Raw genomic sequence first — 14125 nt, forward strand, 5'->3', positions numbered from 1 at the left:
CTCAGGAAAATACACAAGTTGTACAAGCAATAGTTAAAGGATATGCATTCAAATGGAACAAATACCATTCAGCATTATGATTGAGAAGGCCTTACATGGTAATAGTGAATTTAATTAAGATGAGTTTATTTGGGGCTTTCCAAATGAAACAACCATCTCTAATCAAATAAGAATAATGCCCAGGATAGAGAAAGAAAAAATAATTTTCAAGAGCCATTCAGTAACCAAGTAAATAAAAAGCAGAAAAGTAATCATGTTTAATAAAAACTTAGACAAATTTTGTTTTGAAAGGAAAGCTACTTTTAAAAAATAACTATTTAATACTATTAACTATTCTAGAAAAATATCATGAGAAAATACACTACCTGGAAAAATAATTTTAAATTACATATAAATCAAATATTTTATATTTTAAAATAAAATTAATTATATTATGAAGACAAGAGAAATATTTTAGACCACTTATTTCATAGATAGATCTTTCATTATGATAACAGAATTTTAAACAGACAGGTTTTCCAGTAGCAAAAATAGAAATAGAAGACTAAAAAAGTCCTTTATAAACTAGCACAATGCAGTTCAGTAAAAATATTAAGCTTTCTCATTCATTAATTTTCAATGTGACAACAACTGAAGAAACACATTTTCGAATACAATCGCTTAGATCCAGTTAAAACAAAATCCATGAAGAATGACAAGTTTGCTAGATAGGTCTGACCAAAGATTGACTACATAAATTTATTATATTGCATTTATTGATTTTTCTAAGAAAGAAAATATGGAGAACAAAATGTATTATATGTAAACAGAGGCTTTAAATAAATCAATATATCATTCATGATGGATAATTATATTTTAGTTCTTGTAATTTCAAAAAATATTTTAGTCACCTATATTTAGGTAAGACTTAGAGCCTAAAAACATGATTAAGATTTTATAATCTATTTCTTAAAAGACAAAGCTACTAAATAAAAAACAATAAGATGAAAATCAAGTTCTATGAATATTTTAAAAGTAAGTACTCTAGGATCATAACACTGACAACACTAATTATCTTTTCTTGTCTTGGCAGTTATGTTGCATACTGTTTGGGTGACTGATGGGATAATTTCACTTCATTTTCTCTCAGTTTATTCTGGACTGTGTAAGAGAAGAATATTAAAATAACACCTCTAAACAAAGTACTTGATAAAGTTTTAGTTGAAATAAAATGCTTAAAAAATATACCTCAATTAATGAATACATGATTTCAGAGCAAATAACTGAATCCCTATCTACTAAAGGAAACTTTGACTAAGAATTTCTGATTTTAGAAAAATAAGTCTATTTAGTATTAATATTATTTTAAGACTTTTACATAGTAAGAGCATACATATACTTTTAGAAAGGGCGCTTTTCATCAGCTAGAACTATTGTAATTATAAAAAATGTGTCTATATATTTTATATCATGAAATGTTTTATTTACTAAAATCATTTAATCAGCAGGAAAAGCAGTCAAACTGTATGAAAAAAAATTATTCTGATTCCTTACATCTATACATATTTTACTTAATTTATTGATAATGGCTTTATATCCAAAAGAACACTGAGGTATTTAATTTAATATTTAATCTCAAATATAAATCTTCACCAAAAGCAATTATATTACATCACTCAAGTGGAAAAAGTATAAAAAGACATATTAATAATCACGTCTACTTGAACATTTAAATGAATTTTAATTCATACATAGTTTATAGTTTACATGTCTTTACATAATTTCTAAATCAAATAGCTAAAGCTCCATATTTTAAATAATTAATAGAAAGCATATTCTTTGCCTTGATCACCTGATTTTTTGTTGTTGTTTATAAAATTAATCACAGTTAGCAGGATAGAAATCGCTTTCAGCTTCATGAATGACATCCAAGAGATGGGAAAGGATTAGTTCTCAGTTGCTGCCAGTTATAGCGCCAGGTGGCTTTTTCTGCAGTGAAGGTGTTACCGATAATCCCATTACACTGGTACTAAATCTTGCAGACATCAAAATTATCACCAAGGTTCCTTTTCATCCCATCCTTTCCAAATGACTGGAAGTCGCTTCACCTGAAAGAAGTCAAATCCACATGCAGCTGCTGTTTTAGCAGGCAGCAAGCTCCCTGAGAATGCCAGTCATGATTCAATTTTGCTGTGCTGGTGGCCCCCTATTCCCTGTCCAATAATACATCTGTTAAAAAATCCTACAGCTACAAATCAAGTTTAATCCTACCGGGGACCTCATGTTGGTCTTGTCTTCCAAAAAGGCAGCAGGTTCTGCTGTCTATCTTGGCCAGCGTCTGGGGAATACCCTTTAAATCCCAGCCCTACTTAGAAGAATAAGCTAAGGATCACAAAACATGACCTCAAAAACCCTGATATGACTATATCCTGACCCAGAGGCATTCATTCTAGGTGAAGATTAGAACTTTGCATAATAAGATTACACAGCAAGTGAATGATATCAAGGGACTATCCATATGCAGCCGCCTGGTTTTCTATAGACAGCCTGTGCTCTGCAATATGCAGTACAGACGAAAGGAGCTTGGTCTTTCTAGCTGAAATAAAATAGATTCACATAAATTAGTTGGCCGTTTCCAGATTCCTAAATCCCCCATTACATCTTTTATTGACAGCTCCTGTGAGGATAGCACAAATGTTATTCCTTTTTATTCTGTGCTTCTATAACAATCATGCTCTGTAATTGAAATGTACATAGATTATGGCTTGAAATTAACATCTTGTTTGCTGTAATCTTGGATTACAATTCACTGTGTACATAATAAAATTAGGAAATCAATGGATGGATTTATCAGCTCCAAAAAACTAGAGGTATTGTTTAAAGAATAGCTTAACATTTTGGGCCAATTCTTTAAATGTAGAAGTCACAGAAAGAAGTCAATAAAAATTTAAGTGAGTGAAAGAATATAAACATCAGTCAAAATCTACATAAGCTAGATTACATATGAATTAGCTCAATTCCCTCAAAATTTAGAAAATAAGCAAGATTCAGAGATCTCATGAACACATCATTTTCTCTCAAAACCATACTTGAGCAAGGTCAATTACACACAAGGTCTCTACTTTTATAAAGTACAGAAGCAGTATTTTATACAAAGCACCTTCATCATTTTGTATTTTAAGATATTTGAATCCATTCAAACCAATGACAATTCAAGGTTTTAGAGTTCTTAACAATATGTTTTTAAAGTATTTAATGAAATAACTTCTTATATTGAAATATATACAGAGCATTTTAAATGTGTAGAATCCTAGAGATACTTAGAAACCAATAATTTATGTTAAGTTTTTTTCTTCTAAGAAGTTTAAATCTATACCAGCTCTAAGCAAAATTATATGAAAAGAAAGATTCCTTTCATTCATGCAAACACAGAAAAATTATAAGCATGCGAAGAGGAATTCTCAACTTTCTAACTTAAAAAAAGTATTGAGATTTGCCGTGGGATTCATGTAAAACTAATCTTCTTGTTATACTTGAAATATGGCTTATATGACAAGTTCTATTTGTCCAAAATTGCTGAGGAACATACCACATCCCTTATATTAGCCATTTTCTCCTTATAATCACAGTTTCTTTAAGCATATCTATACAATATCCGTTAAGTACTCAGGAGTCAGGTGACATAATTCTGATTTTGTGTATTAAACAGTCAACAGTACTGTGTAATTTCAACTATCAATATATAGCACATGTATACTCTTTGATTACCTTGATTAGAATATTACTAAGAAAATAATGAGGAATGCAAAAACTACACATTTCTGTACATGAAATACTTTAGAGCTATACTATTTAATAAAGTAGCCACTAGCTATATATGGCTATTGAGCATTTGAAATGTTACTACTCCAAACTGAGAGGTATTCTAAGAATAAAATATACACTGGACTTTGAAGACTTGGTACAAACAAAAGTAAAATCCTATATGATAAAGAGGTAATATGCAAATTAGCCATCATTCCAACACACAAGATGGCTGCCCCCATGTGGTCAAAGATCTTGCCCCCATGTGGACACAAGATGGCCAGCAGGGGAGGGCAGTTGTGGGCAATCAGGCCAGCAGGGGAGGACAATTGGGAGGAACCAGGCCTGCAAGGGAGGGCAGTTGGGGGCAATTAGACCTGTAAGGGAGGGCAGTTAGGGGTAACCAGACTGGCAGAGGAGAGCAGTTGCGGGTGACCAGGCCTACAGGGAAGGGCAGTTGGAAGGACCAGGCCTGGAGGGGAGAACAGCTGGGACAGACCCAGGCCTGCAGGGGAGGGCAGTAAGGAGGGACCACTCCAGCAGGGGAGGGCGGTTGGGGGCTGCCAGGCCTGAAGAGGAGGGCAGTTGGGGGCTACCAGGCCTGCAAGGAAGGGCAGTTGGGGGTGATCCAGGCATGTAGGAGAGGGCAGTTAGGAGTGACCAGGCTGGCAAGAGAGGGCAGGTAGGGGCAATCAGGCTGGCAGGGGAGCAGTTAGGCATCAATCAGGCTGACAGGGGAGTGGTTAGGGGTGATCAGGCTGGCAGGCAGAAGTGGTTAGGGGCGATCAGGCAGGCAAGCAGTTGGGAGCCAGCAGTCCTGGATTGTGAAAGGGATGTCCCAGATTAGAGAGGGTGTAGGCTGGGCTGTGCACTGGGCCAGATTAGAGAAGGTGTAGGCTGGGCAATGCACTGGGCCTCTAGTATTTTATATATTAATTACATGTTGAAAAGATAGTAATTTAGATACAACAGGTTAAATAAAAATATATATATGACTCATATTTCTATTGGAAAGAACTATTTTAGATTACATATTTTAATAAGATTCTTAATCTAACTAAAATTGTACAACTAATAAAAATACTAAAGCAAAGGGTTATTATGGAAGAACAAACATTCTAGTGTTAAATCTGGTTGATAGCTTACTAAAGAAGAAAATGTAGTCATTTTAGAATCTATTTCATATCTCTAGCATAAGGGTAGTGAGGAAGGAAGGACTAGCTAAATTACTGACCATTGTGAACAACAACAAAAAAATAATGTTTTATAGTTAGAAAAATGTTTTAGTCCAGTAAGCATAGGCTTTTAGAAAAAGTACATCTTGAGCAACTTCATAAAAGACAACTAAGGTCTGTATATACAGAGTCCAATAGACATCAGCTTCAAAAAATATGTCTGCATCTACCAAGTGCCATGATTTTTTTTTCTAACACGCTATATAATTATTTATATTCAAATTTTTCAAATACATCATAAGTAATAACTATAGAGATTTGAAGCATTTAGTATATTTCAGAATTTTAGAAAAATGAAAAAGTTCAATTTTATAAATTATTAGAAGGCTGCTTTTCCATTAGTCATTTCATTATCCAGCAATGTAGGTTTAAAAAATTTTATTAACAAAAACAGTTTTACAGAAATAAGGAAAACTGTAGATAATTAAAATATAAAATGTATACCCAATTTAAGTAAAGGAAGTTAATGATAGATTTAGAATAACGAAAGAAAATTGATATTATACAATTAAAATACAAAGTCTATCTTTGTCACACATTGGGAATTTCTATAAACAGTAGTATGTAAAGTATTAACTCATTCAAAAGTTGCTTTTTCATAATCATTCTTTTACAATATTTATCTAAAATACTTAGTCTGAAGATGAAACATAAGTATCAATAAATAAGATGGATAACATCTAAATCAGTTCTTTATAACCTAGCCATGCCATTTTTTCCTACCATTTTATAATTATCTATTTCTTTCCTTTCCTGGTTATAAGTATCACATATACACACAGATACCGACAAACACACACATATAAAAACAAAATAACAATAAAAAAAACTTTCTAACTGTCAATATATGAGAGCAATGATATCCAGTCTAAGTTAATCCCCAGACATCCACATTCATGAATAAAAATTCATCAGTTTTAAATACACTGAGCCTATTAAGCAAGAACAAAAGCATATGCACAAAAGAGCTTTTAATATATTTCAAAGCCCACAAGAGCCATGGTCTCATTAAAATTATAAATTACACAAACATGGAATGAAGATTCAAACTGCAGTGCAGCTAAGCAGATTACAGAAAACCCCGCGTTCCATATGATAACACACCATGGCCCTCCCAGATGGGGGCTTGGAACAAAAAGGCCATCACCACAGCGAGGGAAAACCTCCTTGTGATCTCTGGTTTCTGTTCAGCAGATGACAGCCAAATAATATGTTGATTATTCTGTTTGTGCTGCTAAGCTTGTAAGATGGAATAAAAGCGATATGATCTATTGTGAACCCAATGCTAATGTGTTGCTCCACTCATAAATAATATACTGGATTTATTTTGAAACTACCTTTTATCTGAATTTCAGTTTTTAAATGCATGAATTAAAATAAAAGCCACAGTAAAATATTATTTAATTTGGTGCTTTAAACTAAGAAATGTAGATGACAAGTGAAAAATATTTAAGTGCTTAGTTAAGAGCCAAGAACTATCACCTTTCTATAATTTCAGCATTGTGATCACAGACAAAATGCATTTTTAAACAGGAAATTTCTCATTAAGAAATACAGACTTAATACAATAAGTTAATAATATACATTATTGACAAGATAAAAACTAAAATATTAGAGTATATAAAAATACTTTTCTGCAATACAAATAATGGCACATAAACAGAACATATGTCTCATATATTTCTGAATAATAAAAAGTATCACTGAAAGCCTTGTGAATGGTTACAACTTAGTATATACAAATGAATGCTCACTTACCTACAATCAAAATAATTAAAAAGAAGTTTACAGAAATAATTCTCAGATTAACAGCCAGCATTTCATATTGCTTTGATGACAAAAGCAATTTTTCCCTCACTGAAATATCCCAAACTTTAACAGAATGAACTATACTTAAATGAGGCAACTGGCATTGTGTCTATAAGCACTTCCCCAAACTTTGTATTTCATGGATAAAAAATTTTATGATTAGTAGTATTATTTAAAATACTGAAAATCATAACATTTATTTTCCCACCCCAGAAATCCTTCCCTGAATAATCTTGTAAAATTAGCTTACAGGCAAACAATTTAAACAAGAAGTACATTAAAGTTACAGTTGAGGCAAACATAGATAAACATACTGTTTTCTTAAGGGAGTATTTAGTAAAAAAGCAAATAAGTATGGCCATTAACATAAATCCACCTCCCTTTTCTATTTAGAGATATAGATAAAAAGCAGAGCAAAATTGCCTACTATGAAAATACAATCTAAAATCAGGGTATAAAATGTAAAACAATGCTCTATCCACTGATTCTTTTACCCAAAGAGATGGGTAAAAGAATCAATGGATAGAGCATTGGCCTGCGTACTGAAAGGTCTCAGGTTGGATTCCGGTTAAGGGCATGTACCTTGGTTGCAGGCACATCCCCAGCAGGCACATCTCTCATCGAGGTTTGTAATGCTCTATCCCTCTCTCTCCCTCTCTGTAAAAAATAAATAAAATATATCTATTTTTTAAAAATGTAAAATAATAATACTTTTAGAGAAAAATACAGAATACAGAACATCTTTGGAATAGACAAGTATTTCTTAAGAGGTAAAAAGCACTAAACATAAATGACAAACTAGATGACTTTAAAGTCATAATCATCTGTTCATCAAAAACACTATTAATAAATTGAGAGGGCAAACCTAGGAGCAGGAGAAATGTTTGCAATACCTATATTGAATGAAGGACTCATATTCCAAATACATAAAGAACATCTACAAGTCAAAGAAAAAGACAGACCAACAGGAACATGGGCAAGAGAAATGAACAAGTACTTCACAAAAGAGAATAATGAAATAGGCAATATACACATATGAAAAGGTGCTCAATTTCATTAATCATCAGGGAACTAAAGAGTAAAATGATAATCATTTACTATTTATACACATCAGAATCTGAAAAATATAAAGAGATGGGTAAAAGAATCGAGTGTTTGCGAAGATGTGGAGCAACTAGAGATTTCATATAAATATAAACTAGTACCATTTTAGAAAACTGTTTGGCAATACTGATTAAAGTTGGACATATATTCTTATGATCCAATAATTTTGCTCCTAGATATACCATCAAAAGAAACATGTAAATATATTAGTGAAGAGATATGTATTACAATGTTTATAGCAGTGTTATATGGAACCTTCCAAAATGTTCATTCACAGAATGAATAAAAAAGTTGTGATACAGTTATGATGACATGCAATGATGAAAATGAACAAAATACGACTACATGCAACAATATGGACAAATCTCAAGACATAAAGTTGAGCAAAGGAATTCACACATAAAATAGACTGTATAATTCTATATAAAATACTAGAGGCCTGGTGCACGAAATTCGTGCACGAGGGTAGGTGTCCCTCAGCCCAGCCTGCACCCTCTCCAATCTGGGACATCCCTCTCACAATCCAGGACTGCTGGCTCCCAACTGCTCCCCTGCCTGCCTTCCTGATTGCCCCTAATCACTTCTGCCTGCCAGCCCGATCACCCCTAACCACTTCCCTGCCAGCCTGATTGATGCCTAACTGTTCCCCTGCCAGCCTGATTGCCCCCAACTGCCCTCCCCTGCATGCCTGGGCCCCCCTTCCCCCAACAGCCCTTCCCTGCAGGCCTGATCGCCCCTAACTTCCCTCCTCTGCCAGCCTGATCACCCCTAACTGCCCTCTTCTGCAGGCTTGATCACCCCCAACTGTCCTCCTTTGCAGGTCTGGCCTCTTCCAACTGCCCTCCCCTGCAGGCCTGATCCCTCCCAAATGTCCTCCCCTGCTGGCCATCTTGTGGTGGCCATCTTGTGTCTACATGGGGGCAGCCATCTTTGACCTCATGGGGATAGCCATCTTGTGTATTGGAGTGATGGTCGATTTGCATAGTACTCTTTTATTAGATAGGATAGTGGCCTGGTGCACGTGTGGGGGCCAGGTGATTTGCCCTGAAGGGTGTCCTGGATCAGGATGGGGGTTCCCCTGGGGCATGGGATGGCCTGGGTGAGGGGCCTGTGGTGGTTTGCAGGCCAGCCACGCCCCCAGTGACCCAAGTGGAGGCCCTGGATTTATTTATCTTCTATAATTCAAACTTTGTAGCCTTGAGAAGAGCCAAGCCTCCTGCTTGCTCTGTGGCCACAGCCATTTTTGTTTGGATTTATCTTCTATAATTGAAACTTTGTAGCCTTGAGTGGAAGCCTGGGCTGGCCAGAGGATGCGGAAAGCATGGCTTCCTCCATTGCTGGGGAAACCCAAGCCTCCTGCTCAATCTGTGACCACAGACATCTTGGTTGGTTTAATTTGCATACCCGCTCTTGACTGGGTGGTGGGCGTGGCAGAGTGGGTACTAATTTGCATATTACTATTTTATTAGATAGGCTAAATGCAAGTAAAACTAATGATGCTACTAAAAGTCAGGGTAGGGGTTATTCTCATGCAGGGAGGTAAATAGTGACTGGAAGGAAACATGCCAATGTCTTCTAGGGTGCTGATAATGTTCTTTTTCTTTAAGTGCTGATTTCAAAGGTTTATTTGGCTTCTGAAAAATTTATTGAGCTTTCTACTTATAATATGTGTACTTTTCTGTATATAGAGCTTTCTTTTAAAAGGATGTTTTACACACAGATACACAAATGCAGTCAAAATCCTTGTCATAAGAAAATGACAAGGATTCTGAGACAATTCATTTAAATAATCAAATTCTGAACTCAATAGATTTTGTATACCCTTCCAGATTTTCTTTATGCAAATATTTTCTTTATGCTTATATTTGCATAAAGAAAATCTGGGTATACAAAATCTATTGTATATATTGTATAAATCTATTGTATAAATCTAGATATATTTATATTTTGATTCCCCTCCCTTAACACAAAAAGTAGTTTATAATACATTGTTTGAATTCTGCTCTTTTCAAATAACAATGTATGTTTGAAAACTTCCAAATCTGCACATAGCGAACATCCTTTCTTTTTTTAAAGTTGTATAGATAGGCTACAGATCATTTAACAAGTACCCTATGGGTAGACATTAAGGGTGTTTCCAATGGTTTGCTACTACAAAAAAAAAAAAAAAAAAAAAAAAAAAAAAATATATATATATATATATATATATATATATATATATATATATATAAAAACTCATATACATATATTATATTATAAATACACATGCATATATGCAATAAACTCCCACAATTGGTTTTGGGGTTATATCACTTTGAGCAACCACCACATACTGATCTCAAATGTATCCTAGAAAAAGCTATGGCTCGCTTTGGGCCTCTCAGATATTTTGTTCATAAGGCAAATTCTGAAATATGTTCTCATTGCAAAAACCTACATTAAGACCTTTATTTTTCCCTAAATGCAAATGTGAAATTTGTTGAGTTAATAAGTTTGAGAAGAAATGAATTGTCAAATTTAAAAACACCTCACTGGTATAGGAAATCATCATAGTGATATCTATTGTCCTGGGATAGTAATTTCCATCTTCCCCAAATCTTCTGTCATGTAGCAAACACTCTTTACCCAGGTTTTTTTTTTAAATTCACATTCAATCCTATTTAATAGAGAGGGAATATGCTAATTTACCCTCACACCATCACAAAGATGGTGGTGCCCACAGCCAATAAGGAGGGAATATGCTAATTGGCTGCCCTGTCCTCAAAGATTGCAGCGCCCACAACCAATAAGAAGGGAATATGTTAACTGACTGCCATGCCCTCAAAGATGGTGGTGCCCAATCCCCTCAGCCCCACTGGGGCACCTGCCTCTGGAGTCCCCCATTCCCCTTAGCCCCCTAGCCACCAGGGCGAGCCTGAAGCACGGCTGCCCAGTCTACCGGGGCTGCCCAAGTCTACCGGGGCTGCCCAAGGCACAGGTAATCAGAGCCAGCCAAGGCTTGCGCTGCTGGCAGTGGCAGCAGCAGAGGTGTGATGGGGTATCGCCTTCCCCTGATTGTAAGGTTGGCTCTCACCCCTTAAGGGCGCTCGGACTGTGAGAGGGGGCAGGAGGGGTTGAGGGACCCCACACTCCAGTGCATGAATTTTCATGCACCGGGCCTTTAGTAGTTTATAATTGGGTGAGCAGTCAAATGCATTTCACTTTTAAATGACTGTTTTTCTGAAGCACAATTTTATTTTCTTGGTCTATATTTCAAATTTTTATTGCAATATTTTAATAATAAAGAAACAAGTTAGTATACATAATTCTCCATAATCCCAATTAAGAGTAGATTTCACAAATTTTCCCAATGGCTATTAAAAAAGAACCAGGCTTTTAAAGAGTATAAGATCAGTTATTCTGTTAAATCTTTGCTTAGCTCAATGTTGTTTCTGTCATTTCCTTCTTTTTAAGGGGATGTATGATTACTTCAAAAAAATCTACATTACATCCAGGCAATAATTTTATTCAGGCTGCACTCCAAAATATATAAGATTCTGGCTCAAAAGTAGGAAGAAAAACACTTTTTACTCTCACAATTTGAAAACAATTTTGGGAGCATCTATGTATGCATGAAATGTGAGGGTTCATGATAAAGTGGACAGACATGCTGAAACTGGTTTGGCTCAGTGGAGAGAGCGTTGGCCTGCGGACTGAGGGGTCCTGGGTTTGATTCCGGTCAAGGGCATGTACATTGGTTGTGGGCACATCCCCGATAGGGGGTGTGCAGGAGGCAGCTGGTCGGTGTTTCTCTCTCATCGATGTTTCTAGCTCTCTATCCCTCTCCTTTCCTCTCTGTAAAAAATCAATAAAATATATTAAAAAAAAAAAGTGGACAGACATGACACTTGAGGTCCAACACAATGTCATTCTGTGTAAGAATCATTCAGTGTGTGTACTAGAAAACATGATAGCTGGATTATGGGATGGATATACAAAACAAGTTATTCTTACAGCCCACTGTATGAAATGTAACATAGGGCGACTCTCTTAAAATAGACCCTTTAATTCCTAATTTAAATTATATTGAAGCTGTTGGAAAACCAACAATACAAAGAATTTAGTTTATTACAAAAAGATAGCAACAACAAGAATTAAATTACAAACATATATATAGACTCATATACAATTTTAGATACCCTCAAAGGTCCATCATCTACAAGCAATGTATGTTAGTTATAACTTTTAGATGCCGTTAAACAGGAAACAGACAATGAAAATCAGAAGCAAGTCTATCAGCATTTTCATCATATTCCAGATATCAACACAACGACAATGGTATTACTCGTTATGATAGAGTTGCTTTTGTCGTATATTATTTTGTGTGTGTGTGTGAATGCAGCCAAGGATTCTCCTCCAACTATCCAGTTCCTTGTCCATCTATTAAGTGCCAACTTTAAAAAATTAGTGTCCAGCAGGTAGCAGCATTAGGACATTCATAAAACTTAACTTAAACACGAACCAGACAAGAATAATGAGGAAAAGAGGCCACTTACCATAGGTCTGTTCTACAATACATTCAAAGTTTAGAGTTGTTGCAGAGCTTCCAGCGGGGGAAAAAAGCATCTAATGCATCTCAAAGCGTATGTGGGTGACACATGGTTTCAGGATTTCTAAAGCAGAAAATCAAAATTACATTAGTTGAAGGCTTTTCTCAGCCATGTTCTAGTAATAAGGCAAATAAAGCATCACACTATCACCCTTAGAAAACCAAAGGGTAAACAGAGTAGGAGACAAGAGAATAGGGAGTAAAAATAACATGTAAAAAAATCAGTATTTAAGAGCAACAAACAGAACCTGCCAAAGAGTTTTAATAGGTCACTGAGATTTAAAACAATTCAATGGCAAGAACTGCAATGCGGTTTGGTTGTATTTTAAAAGTAGCATACATCACTGTCAAAACCAGTCATAACTTTGTAGAACAGGTAAAAATAACATGTAAAAAAATCAGTATTTAAGAGCAACAAAAATATCCAAAATGTTTCTATTTGATATTAAAATGCTTTGCCACGTTTTGTTTTGCTCTTCTTAGTAGTTAGTTACTACAGGACAAAATTTGTACATATTGCTCAATGTATTCAAGTGGCATTCTGTTTTCTACAGTTAATGTTGTCTCCCCCAAATAAGAACATTTTCACTTCTGTAGGCCTGAAAATGACAAGATTAGGTCTAAGCAAAGAATAAGCACTTAACAGCTATTTACTGAATTATATATATATATATATATATATATATATATATATATATATATATATATATATATATACTGGCAAAAGATCCAAAATAAAAACATCTAAACCTCATCAAAGTTTCCAGATGATATAGCTGAATTGCAACATGAGTGGTTTTTTCCCCCTGAACATTTTTCAAACAAACAAAAAATCCTGAAAAATGAAAGATCTCCCCAAATGAAAAACTCTAGTCACTACTCAGCAATACTAATTTTATGTATCAAACAGAACCTGCCAAAGAGTTTTAATGGGTCACTGAGATTTAAAACAATTCAATGGCAAGAACTGCAATGCGGTTTGGTTGTATTTTAAGTAGCATACATCACTGTCAAAACCAGTCATAACTTTGTAGTACAGGCATGATTTGGGAAGTCTTTTATAGTTTAAACTTGTCAATCATGAAGGCTTTTAAAAATCACTTACCCACCACACACTCACACACACAGTTTTAAGAAAAAATTTAAATGGAAAGATGCAGCTCTAAGTTATATTTTCCCCACGCATAAAATTCCTATTCTAATAAGAAAGCTCTCATTTCCATTTCACAAATCACTAGAAAAATAAAGTACATACACATTTCATTCTTATAATTTTTTTGGAAGAATACCTCAAGTATTTTGTTATTTGAAGGTGCCTTAACAGCAAACGACAATTAAATGTGTGAACAAGGTTGTCTGAGTAACACTTGTCATTCACACCACCTATGGGAAGGGTCTCCAAGACTTTCAGAAGCACTCATTAAAATTAACGAAAGCTTGTCACGGGGGCAAGAGAAGCACATGCTGTCATTTGCTCTTTGAATCAGAGGGAAACCAAATTGGTTCAAAGCTCAAGAGTTTTCCCTCCAAGGTCTAAATCCAACCCACCTGTCCCTGACACTTTGAGCTCAGATGCTCAGCAAGCAATTCATTAAGGTGAGTTCCG

General features: G+C 35.0%; 1 protein-coding gene across 6 annotated transcripts in view; it reads right to left on the reverse strand.

The window, feature by feature from the left end:
* IMMP1L (inner mitochondrial membrane peptidase subunit 1) overlaps positions 1 to 14125 on the reverse strand; it is a 32659-nt gene that overhangs the window by 18149 nt on the left and 385 nt on the right. For 3 of the 6 annotated variants that reach the window (XM_084896066.1, XM_084896063.1, XM_084896067.1), the window contains exons 2-3: positions 12467 to 12583; positions 1832 to 2087 (exon numbers count right to left, since the gene is read on the reverse strand). The gene's annotated coding sequence lies outside the window, so the exon portion shown is untranslated. The remainder of the gene's footprint in view (positions 1 to 1831; positions 2088 to 12466; positions 12584 to 14125) is intronic. The other 3 variants (XM_084896064.1, XM_084896062.1, XM_084896065.1) reach the window with 1 other exon arrangement.

The sequence above is a fragment of the Pipistrellus hanaki genome (assembly GCF_964339955.1).
Source record: "Pipistrellus hanaki genome assembly, chromosome: 9".
NCBI lineage: Eukaryota > Metazoa > Chordata > Mammalia > Chiroptera > Vespertilionidae > Pipistrellus > Pipistrellus hanaki.